Source organism: Gorilla gorilla, chromosome 4, assembly GCF_029281585.2.
Source record: "Gorilla gorilla gorilla isolate KB3781 chromosome 4, NHGRI_mGorGor1-v2.1_pri, whole genome shotgun sequence".
NCBI lineage: Eukaryota > Metazoa > Chordata > Mammalia > Primates > Hominidae > Gorilla > Gorilla gorilla.
The window spans coordinates 49521560-49533296 of record NC_073228.2 but is presented as its reverse complement, the minus strand read 5'-3'; the positions used below and the strand labels follow the sequence as shown (position 1 = coordinate 49533296).

At 45.4% G+C, this 11737-nt stretch overlaps 1 non-coding gene across 1 annotated transcript; it reads right to left on the bottom strand.

Annotated features, from left to right (window-relative positions):
• Nucleotides 1-2559: 2559 nt before the first annotated feature.
• On the bottom strand, nt 2560-2687 carry LOC115934854 (small nucleolar RNA SNORA40). The gene has a single exon (XR_004070595.1). It is a non-coding gene; the product is annotated as a small nucleolar RNA SNORA40 (small nucleolar RNA).
• Between the last annotated feature and the right edge of the window lie 9050 nt (nt 2688-11737).

Genomic DNA, 11737 nt, shown 5'->3' with positions numbered 1-11737 from the left:
AGAAAATTACATGAGCCAAAGATATTCAAAATTGTTTTAATATCTCTAAATAAGTAAATAAAGAGCCAGGTGTGGTGGTGCCCAGTTACAGTCCTGGCTACTCGAGAGGCTGAGGTGAGAGGATCGCTTGAGCCCAGGAGTTTGAGGCCAGCCTGGGCAACATAGCAGACCCTGTCTCTATAAAAAATAAATGGGGCTCATGCCTGTAATCCCAGCACTTTGGGAGGCTGAGGTGGGAGGATTGCTTGAGGCCAGGAGTTCAAGACCAGCCCGGGCAACATAGAGAGTCCTTATCTCCACAAAAAAAAAAACTTTTTAAATTAGCCGGACATAGTAATGTGAGCCTGTAGTTTCAGCTACTCCGAGGGCTAAAGCAGGAGGATAGATGGAGCCCAGGAGTTCAAGGATACAGTGAGCTACGTTGTGCCACTGCACTCCAGCCTGGGTGACAGAGCAAGACCTCATGTCAAAAAAATGTTTAATGTTCTTAATTGATTAATGTTTTAAAAAATTGTTTTCATGCAAAACCTCAGTTAATTTTGCTGGTGACAGGTAGCAATGATAAAGCAAAGAAAAATTATGCAGCTAAACTTTTTCACCAAGGCAGATTTTCAGCCTTTTCCAAGCCAAGTGGAAATCCCCAATTCACCCCCACCAAGGTTCCAAAATCAGGAAAAACACACTTTCTAGCAGTGTTAGTGAAACTCATGTAACACTGTCTCCATCGAGATCGAGCCCTGAGTAACAAAAAGCGGGAGACAAACAGGCTTAGAATTATATGTAGGGGATTAGGGGCATAGCTTTCAGACCCCATAGGGAATAAACCTCTAGCTTTTCAGTTCCAGCATTTTAATACGCCTACCTGCCCTAACACAGGTAAAATTAGAGGCTACATGGCAACATTACAATGGAAGGTTTTTACTTCTATTTATAACTTGCTTATTTGGTTATTTTTCCTTACCAAAAGCACAAGACAGCCTCAATATCCTTAAATACCCCAAGTCCTAAAATTACTTATTTAACCCTGAGAGATCTAGTTTATAAGATAGAACAGCTATCAGCCATGTGCAATTTGTATGCTCTTTTTTTTTAAGTCAATCAATTTTTATTCAAGGAATTCCATTTGTGTTGTGATTTCTTCCACTGTCCATCAAGGTCACTTTAGATCTTCTAAAGATCTGGAGTCAAAAGATTTATCTTCAAGTTAGCCCTTTTTAATGAAACTGATGCTTATTTTAATCTAGTTGTCCTGTCAGCCCATAATTCTTTTTTTTTTTTTTTTGCTTCTGTCATCTCCTTTTAATATGGATATACTGAAGAAGACTTCAAAATTCACCAAGAATCTTTGGGATCTAATTTCTTTTTTTTTTTTTTTGAGACGGAGTCTAGCTCTATTGCCAGACTGGAGTGCAGTGGCATGATCTTGGCTCGTGGCAACCTCCGCCTCCCAGGTTCAAGTGATTCTCCTGCCCCAGCTTCCCAAGTAGCTGGGATTACAGGTGTGCCCCACCACACCCAGCTAATTTTTGTGTTTTTAGTAGCTAAGAGGTTTCACCATGTTGGCCAGGATGGTCTCAATCTCTTGACCTCGTGATCCGCCTGCCTTGGCGTCCCAAAGTGCTGAGATTACAAGTGTGAGCCACCGCGCCTGGCCACAGGATCTAATTTCTTCAACCAATTTACTTTAAGGTCATTTTTAGTGTAGGTGGATCTGCCTGATTCTCAATTTGACACCCTCTCTAAACATGAATTTAGTTCAAATCATATTCATTCCTAAGCGTTCGCACTCAAGAATAGTACAGATGTGTGGAATATGCCAATACCTTTAACTCCAGACATCATGTTCTCAAGATAAAAGCCTTTAAAACAAAAAACCATCCTATGTATCAAGTCAACATGAAATTGGAATATAAAATTAATACAGCTGAGGATTTCCCTCGTATCCCATGCTGTTTAACTATCTATTCTACAGTTCTAGAATCAACTTTGTTTTTTTTTTGTTTTTTTTTTTTTTGAGACGGAGTTTCGCTCTGTTGCCCAGGCTGGAGTGCCGTGGTGCAATCTCGGCTCACAGCAAGCTCCGCCTCCCGGGTTCACGCCCTTCTCCTGCCTCAGCCTCCCAGGTAGCTGGGACTACAGGCTCCTGCCACCACGCCCGGCTAATTTTTTGTTTTTTTAGTAGAGACAGGGTTTCACCGTGTTAGCCAGGAAACTTTTTTTTTAAATTAAGAGACACGGTCTGTCTTTGTTACCTAGGCTGGGGTACAGTGGTGCCATCAAAGGTCAGTGCAGCCTCCGACTCCTGGGCTCAATCCTCTTTCCTTAGCCTCCCCTTCCTGAGTAGCTGCAACTACAGACACATGCCCTGATATCCAGCTAATTTTTAAATTTTTGTGGAGATGAGGTGTTACTTTCTTGCCCAGGCTGATCTTGAACTCCTGGCTTAAAGCAATACTCCCACCTCAGTGTGGGGATTGCAGGCATGAGCCACTGTGCCTGGCCTGGAACCAACCTTTATGGCTATCAATACTCCCATCAGTTAACTGTCTCAGGTATCAAAATATCCCTTCTTGTATGTTTCAAAACTCATGCTGAACAATGAGTTCTGGGTTGCAAAAGAGGATTTATTTGTTGCACCTATCCATAAGTCTTTGTCCACAAGTTAAACAAAAACATACATAAGTGCAGCGTGTGCTCTTTTTAAGTACATTAGTAGACATACTACTGAGAGGCCGCACTGCACGGGGTTAGGTAAGTGGACTCTGGAGCCAGATTGCTAGTTCAAAGATGTGCCCTTCCATTTACTAAGTGACTTTAGGCAAACTCCTTCTCTTGGTGTCTCAGTATCCTCAGCTGTGAAATGGGGATGACATTAAGACCGATTTCGGCCGGGCACAGTGGCTCAAGCCTGTAATCCCAGCACTTTGGGAGGCCGAGGCGGGTGGATCACGAGGTCGGGAGATCGAGACCATCCTGTCGAACACGGTGAAACCCTGTCTCTACTAAAAAACAAGAACTTAGCCGGGCATGGTGGCGGGCACCTGTAGTCCCAACTACTTGGGAGGCTGAGGCAGGAGAATGACGTGAACCCGGGAGGCGGAGCTTGCAGTGAGCCGAGATCACGCCACTGCACTCCAGCCTGGGTGACAGAGTGAGACTCCATATCAAAAAAAAAAAAAAAAAAGACCTATTTCATGGGGGTTGTTATGACGATTAAATGAGTTAATTTTTATAATGTGCTCAGAACAACACCTGGGAGAACTATATAAGTGTTGGTTTAATGCCAACCAATAATTAAATGATGCCAAACAATAATACAATAAAAATTACACGATGGTTTGAAGTCGGCTTTTCACTATTTAGACTTGCAACTGACAGACGTTTTTTGTTTTGTTTTGTTTTGTTTTGTTTCCAGATGGAGCTTCGCTTTTGTTGCCCAAGAATAGGAGTGCAGTGGTGTGATCTTGGCTCGCTGCAACCTCCGCCTCCTGGGTTCAAGCGATTCTTCAGCCTCAGCCTCCCAAGTAGCTGAAATTACAGACGCCCGCCACCACACCGGCTAAATTTTGTGTTTTTAGTAGAGACGGGGTTTCGCCATGTTGGCCAGGCTAGTGTTGAACTCCTGACCTCAGGTGATCTGTCCACCTCAGCCTCCCAAAGTGCTGGGATTACAGGTGTGAGCCACTGTGCCTGGCCTTGACAGAGGTTTTTATTAATCATATCTTCTTGTTTGTCTTCATGAGGTCTCTTTCAGGCTGTTATGCCTTGGTCACCCTCTTCTGCTGAGGTCTAACAAAGGGCTTACTTTCTGCTAAGGGGAAGAAAAGTTGGCCTCATGGGGTCAGAAGAAATGGTTTAACAGTGGTGGAAGAGGCTCTTAGAGTGTAAAGTGACGCAAGCAAGTTTCATGTCAGTCTTATTCTTTGCTTCTTTGTAGCTGCCACATAAAAGGTGCCCAACATATGTATGGTTCATTGATGAATCCAGTAACCCCAAGACAATGGTCATCTTCTGTGGCTGGCAGACAATTCACAGCCCTGGAATTTCTATAAAGAAAAGGCTAGGATGGGCATGGTGACTCACGCCTGTAATCCCAGCACTTTGGGAGGCCAAGGCAGGTGGATCACGAGGTCAGGAGTTCGAGTCCAGCCTGGCCAACATAGTGAAACCCCATCTCTACTAAAAATACAAAAATTAGCCGGGCGTGGTAGTACACACCTGTAGTCCCAGCTACTTGGGAGGCTGAGGCAGGAGAATCGCTTGAACCCAGGAGGTGGAGGTTGTGGTGAGCTGAGATTGCACCACTGTACTCCAGCCTGGGCAACAGAGCAAGATTCCATCTCAAAAAAAAAAAAAAAAGGAGAGAAAAGGCTGAAGTCCGGGTGCAGTGGCTCATGCCTGTAATCTCAGCACTTTGGGTATGTTTGCTTGTTTGTTTGTTTGAGATGGAGTCTCACTCTGTGATCCAGGCTGGAGTGCAGTGACATGATCTTGGCTCACTGCAACCTCCACCTCCCGGGTTCAAACGATTCTCCTGCCTCATCCTCCTGAGTAGCTGGGACTACAGGTGCGCACCACAATGCCCGGCTACTTTTTGTATTTTTAGTAGAAATGGGGTTTCACTGTGTTGGCCAGGCTGGTCTTGAACTCCTGACCTCAAGTGATCCTGCTGCCTCGGCCTCCCAAAGTGCTGGGATTACAGGCATGAACCACTACACCGGCCATAATCTCAGCACTTTGGGAGACTGAAGCAGGAGGATTACTTGAACACAGTTCTAGACCAGCTTGGGCAACATAGTGAGACCCCTGTCTCTACAAAAATTTTAAAAATTAGGCGAATGCGGTGGCATATGCTTGTAGTCCCAACTACTCAGGCAGCTGAGGCGGAAGAATTGCTTGAGTCCAGGAGATCAAGGCTGCAGTGAGACACGATCACATCACTGTACACTGTACTCTAGCCTGGGTGACACAGCGAGACCCTGTCTCAAAAAAAAAAAAAAGAGGGGGGCTTATGCATGGCCATGTGGTTGGAAGGGAAACCAGCAGACTTCCATCAAGTAAAGAAAAATATCAAGCTTTTAAAGAATTAAAGTTAACTTTATTCAGAAGTCTTGCTGAAGACTATAGATTGAGGCCTCTAGCCTAGGAGCAGGCTCTGGCCCAGTGTTTCAGATCCCTGCTTATATATAGGGGTGGAGGTTCTGTATGTGCAAAATCCCATCAGACTTGCTCAGAATTACATGAAAGCAGAATCACAGCAAGGTTTGTGTGTCAGAGTACATCTGGTCCTAGATCACAGAGGCATCATCACTAACCCCGTCAGATGTCATCTTATGTATAGGAAAAGCCAGGGATTAAGGCCATTTTTTTTTTTTTTTTTTTTTTTGAGACAGGGTCTCACTCCATCACCCAGGCTGGCATGCAGTAGCACAATCATGGCTCACTGCAGTCTCAGCCTCCCCAGGTTCAGGTAATCCTCCCACCTCAGCCTTCCGAATAGCTGGGACTACAGGTGCACACCACCACGCCCAGCCAATTGTTGTATTTTTTTGTAGAGATGAGGTTTTGCCATGTTGCCCAGGCTGAGAGTCAGAAGCTTTGGAAAATTATGCTGGCAAGCAGAAATGGGCAAACATAGCTTATGTTTGCTACTTGGTCTCACACTTGTCTAAAAACTTGTGTTGCTGGCTGGGTGCAGTGGCTCATGCCTGTAAACCCAGCACTTTGGGAGGCCAAGGCAGGTGGATCATGAGGTCAGGAGACTGAGACCATCCTGGCTAACACAGTGAAACCCCATCTCTACCAAAAATACAAAAAATTAGCTGGGTGTGGTGGCGCACACCTGTAGTCCCAGATACTTGGGAGGCTGAGCCAGGAGAATCTCTTGAACCCGAGAGGCAGAGGTTGCAGTGAGCCAAGATTGTGCCGCTTCTCTCCAGCCTGGGTGAAAGAGTGAGACTCCATCTCAAAAAAAAAAAATTGTGTTGTCTATTAAACTATGTTTGCTTTATTTCAGATGGCCTGGATGCTGGAAATTATGAGGAAACTAAATCCTCCCCCAGCCTCCTTTGACAACACCACTACCCTCTCCTACCCTCTTCCTCCCATTATTCTCTATTCGTTTACCTGCTCTCTTCCTCTCAGATTCAACAGAATTTATACTTTTACATGTATTGGATTGTTTCTTTCTTATCTTCCTTCTCCACAGCTGTAAATGCCGTAACAGGGACCATGGCCAGATTACTCACCAGTGTGGCCCCAGTGCTGGGTACAATGCTTGGCACACACTACACTCTCAATAAACATCTGTCGTATAAACAAATGAATTCTGTGATTATGTATCATATGCACAAGTCAACAACAACACAAGTTATGTATTATGAAAGGGAGAACTTGCATTTTCACAGAAGAAAATGTTGATTCCTCCCTTCTTTTCTGAAACACTTGGCCTCTTAAATAATTAACTAATTTTAATTGATACATATAAAATTGTAGGCCAGGCACGATGGCTCACGCCTGTAATCCCAGCACTTTGGGAGGCCACGGTGGGCAGATCACCTGAGGTCAATCAAGACCAGCCTGGCCAACATGCCGAAACCCCATCTCTACTAAAAACACAAAAATTAGCTGGGTGTGGTGGCGGGCGCCTGTAATCCCAGCTACTCAATAGGCTGAGGCAGGAGAACCACTTGAACCTGCGATGCAGAGGCTGCAGTGAGCAGAGATCATGCCACTGCACTCCAGCCTGGGCAACAGAGTGAGACTCTGTCTCAAAAAAAAAAATTGTATATATTTATCATGTACAACCTGATGTTCTGAAATACGTATATATTGTGGGATGGCTCAATCTAGCTAATTAACATATGCATTACCTCACATACCTATCATTTATTGTGGTGAGAACACTTAAAATCTACTCTCTTAGGGCGGGAGTGGTGGGCTCATGCCTGTAATCCCAGCACTTTGGGAGGCTGAGGCGGGTGGATCACCTGAAGTCAGGAGTTCGAGACCAGCCTGGTGAACATGGTGAAACCCTGTCTTTACTAAAAATACAAAAATTAGCTGGGCGTGGTGGTGGGTGACTGTGATCCCAGCTACTCAGGAGGCTGAGGCAGGAGAATCGCTTGAACCCAGGAGAAGGAGGTTGCCGTGAGCTGAGATCATACCACTGCACTCCAGCCTGGGCGACAAGAGCGAAACTCCGTCTCAAAAAAAAAACTACTCTCTTTGCAATTTTCAAGAATACAATACATTAGTTTTCGGTGGTTTTGTTTTTTTGAGATTGAGTCTTGCTCTTTTGCCTAGGCTAGAGGGCAGTGGCACAATCTCGGCGCAATCTCGGCTCAGCAACCTCTGACTCCAGGGTTCAAGTGATTCTCCTGCCTCAGCCTCCTGAGTAGCTGGGACTACAGGTGTGTGCCACCACGCTCAGCTAATTTTTGTATTTTTAGTAGAGATGGGGTTTCACCATGTTGGCCAGGCTGGTCGCGAACTCCTGACCTCAAGTGATCTGCCTGCCTCAGCCTCTCAAAGTGCTGGGATTACAGGCATGAGCCACTACGCCTGGCCTAATACATTGTTATTAAACACCTATAGTCATTGTGTAGTACTACAGTTACCTTAAATTTATTTCTCCTATCTTGGCCAACCAAGGTGGCTCAGGCCTGTAATCCCAGAACTTCGGGAGGCCAAGGCAGGAAGATCACTTGAGCTCAAGAGTTCAAGACCAGCCTAGGCAACATGGCAAGACCCTGTCTCCACAAAAGTAGAAAAAGTAGCCAGGTGTGGTGGTGTGTGCCTGTAGTCCCAGCTACTCAGGAGGCTGAAGTGGGAGGATCGCTTGAGCCCAGGAAAGTCGAGGCTGCAATGAGACAAGATTTCCATTGCACTCCAGCCCAGGAAACAGAGTAAGACCTTGTCTAAAAAAAAAAAAAAAAAAAAAAAAAGCAAACAAGCCCACAAGCAGACAAAAAAAAAAAAAAAATCAAAAAACTTATTCCTCCTATCTAACCAAAAGCGTGTATCCTTTGACCAACAACTCCTCAACCCCTCTCCCTCCTCCAAACTCTTGGCTTTGAGGTTGGTGTTTTAAAATGAACAGGGATATTTACTAACAGGCCTCTGCCACAGGTCACTTCTGCAGGGAGTTTATGGCTCAGCAAAAGAGAAAGCTGTCCCTGTGAGAGCCTCTTCTGCTCCAGACACAACTCCAGGTCAGTTAACTAAGTCCTACTTATTCCTTAGTTTGAAGCCTGGCACTCTGCCTGTAGTATTTTGCACAGAAGATACGGACCTTTCTAAAGAAAGAAGGAAATTCCTCCATCACTCGTTCCCAAACATCCCTACTTGCCCTCTGTTGAGAACACTAGTCATAGTTTGGATCAAATTCAGCAAAGGAATGGGAGACAGAGACGCTTTCTGAAAAAGATTTTTTTCATTAGGGCAAACACTGTCTGTTTTCCCTTTGGTACCAGGTTTTAAATAAACCCTGGAGTTTATTTAAGTTCTCATTCAGGGACAGATCTGGCATTCTAGCATAGCTTGGCCGACTCACTGGTTTCCACTCAGGACTCCAAGGCAGGGTGGAGCACAGGACACTGGTACAATGCCTTCCTGAATTCAGTCTGTGTGTGTTTTTTGTTGTTGTTGTTGTTGTTGTTGTTGTTTTTGAGATGGAGCTTTGCTCTTGTTGCCTAGGCTGGATGGAGTGCAATGGCGCGATCTTGGCTCACTGCAACCTCCGCCTCCCGGGTTCAAGCAATTCTCCTACCTCAGCCTCCAGAGTAGCTGGGATTGCAGGCATGCGCCACCACACTTGGCTAATTTTGTATTTTTAGTAGAGGCGGGGTTTTTCCATGTTGGTCAGGCTGATCTCAAACTCCCGACCTCAGGTGATCCACCCGCCTCAGCCTCCCAAAGTGTTGGGATTACAGGCATGAGCCACAGCGCCTGGCCCTGAATTCAGTCTGTCTACTGCTCTGGGTCTCTTCCACCTGATACCGTTCATCTTTCATACTAACATCTGTTCTAGTACCTACATGCATCACCTTAGTGGAAGCTACAGCAGCTGTCTTCAGCAATTTATGGGTACGCACATAAAAAAATTTCCTTAGAAGCCAAGGAGTCCCCCTTACTATTTCTGTGCCGTAAAGTGGGTTATAGCAACATTCCAGAATATATAACCTGTGTGTGTACCTAAAACTTGATTACTCCAATAAATGAACTCATTTTGTTTCCTGGTGAACCTCATAAAAGACAATCCACCCCTTCCCCTGAACACACTCTGTTCTTCTCCCCCTCTCCCTGGGGCATTGGATTAGGGCCTCAGTGACAGGCAAGAATGACATCACCAGTTCAAAAACCGCTGCTTTATTTTCTCTTTCTTTATACAACCAATTACCATTTTCACATAATTTGCTCAAGTGTTTATGCCTTTTCTTAATTATTTCATAAGGTTCCTTCCTTCTTAGGACACCCAGTTCATGTCTCCATTTTCAGGTCAAGAAACTGAAGCTCAGGGAGTCTCAGCAGGGGGACCAGACATCCAGGCTACCTTAACACCGTCTGGGTTTCTGACTGTTGTTCTGGCATGAGGTTTGCCTAACTCTGGATATTAAAATTACATGGTTGCTCTAGGTCTAAGTGACCAGAACCCACCTGAGTGGTAGTGAGCAAGAGTGGCCTCCCAGGTCACTGTTCTTGTTGTTGCACCTGCTGTGTTCTGAATCTTTGTGTACCCCTAAAAATTCATATGTTGAAATCCTAACCCCCTAAGTGGTATCAGGAGGTGGGCCCTTTAGCAGGTGATTAGGTCACGGGGGCAGAGCCTTCGTGAATGAAATTAGTGCATTATAAAAGAGGCCCAAGAGGGGTGGGTGCGGAGGCTCATGCCTGTAATCCCAGCACTTTGGGAGGCTGAGGCAGGCGGATCACCTGAGGTCAGGAGTTCGAGACCAGCCTGGCCAACATGGTGAAACCCCATCTCTACTAAAAATACAAAATATTAGCTGGGTGGGATGGCAGGCGCCTGTAATCCCAGCTACTCGGGAGGCTGAGGCAGGAGAATCACTTGAACCTAGGAGTTGGAGGTTGCAGTGAGCCGAGATTGCACCATTGCACTTCAGCCTGAGCAACAAGAGTGAAACTCCATCTGTCTCAAAAAAAAAAAAAAAAAAAAAGGCCCAAGAAAGACCCCTTACCCTTTGCACCAAGGGTGCAAAAAGATGGCTATTCCTGAACCAGTATTTGAACCTTCACACCAGACACTGAATTTGCCAGCTTCCCAGCCTCCACTGTGAGAAATACATTTTTGTTGTTTATAAGCTACCTAGTTTTTATTATAGCAGTCAGATCAGACTAAGGCACACCCTAAAGAAACAAACACAGAGAGGGACAGAGATCTCACACAGAGACAAATTCACATGGGTCTCTGTTCAAGGGAATCCTGCCTGAGTCCTTCTACAAAAGTAAGGAAGCTTCTGTGAAGCAAACATTTCCCTTTCTCCCACTAATGGACCCATTTTGTATAGCATGAGTGTTACACTATGTTTTATCTAAAACATGGCACTCTGAGAAAAGCAAGATGCAGAAGAGTATACAATGTGCTACCATTTATGTTTAAAAAGAGGGAAGATTTATGTACATCTATTTTTTTAAATACTACCAGAGGGATATATAAGAAATTGGTAACAGGCTGGGCATGGTGGCTCACGCCTGTAATCCCAACACTGGGAGGCCAAAGTGGACAAATTGCTAGAGCCCAGGAGTTCAAGACTAGTGTGGGCAACACGGCAAAGCACTGTCTCTAGAAAAAATACAAAAAATTAGCCAGGTGTGGTGGTGCACACCTCTAGTCCCAGCTACTCAGAGGGCTGAGGTGGGAGGATCACCTGTTCCCAGGAGGTTGAGACTGCAGTAAGCCATGATTGTGCCACTGCACTCCAGCCTGGGCAACAGAGTGAGACTATATCTGAAAAAAAAAAAAAAAAAGGCCAGGCACGGTGGCTCATGCCTGTAATCCCAGCACTTTGGGAGGCCGAGGCCAGCAGATTACCTGAGGTCAGGAGCTCGAGACCAGCCTCGCCAACATGGTGAAACCCCATCTCTACTAAAAATACAAAATTAGCCGGGTATGGTGGCACATGCCTGTAATCCCAGCTACTCGGTAGGCTGAGGCAGGAGAATTGCTTGAACTCGGGAGGCGGAGGTTGCAGTGAGCGGAGACTGCGCCATTGCACTCCAGCCTGGGCAACAAGAGCGAAACTCCGTCTAAAAAAAAAAATTAAGTGATTGATTCTGGAGAAAGAAATTGGGTAACTCAGTGGCAGGGTTGAAGGAAATTTTTGGTAGCACACACCTGTAATCCCAGCTACTTGGGTGGCTGAGGCACAAGAATTGCTTGAACCCAGGAAGCGGAGGTTGCAGTGAGCCAAAATCATGCCACTGCACTCTGGCCTAGGTGGCAGAGCAAGACTCTTATCTCCAAAAAAAAAAAAGTTCCTTTCAGAGTCGGAAGAATAAATAGCTGAACACAGCCACAGCCACAGGTTATCTCCCCTGGATGTCAGCTTTTGTATTTCTCCTCTGTTATTTCATCCTGGCTGTCTAGGCCTTAACCATCTTTGTTCTAGCTAAAGCTGTGACTGGATCTTTGTTTTATCACCTTTCCTGGATGTGCAAATCCAGTATTTCTACCCAGGTCTGTGAAACTTCAAAGCCTGTGCTCCTAAACATATTA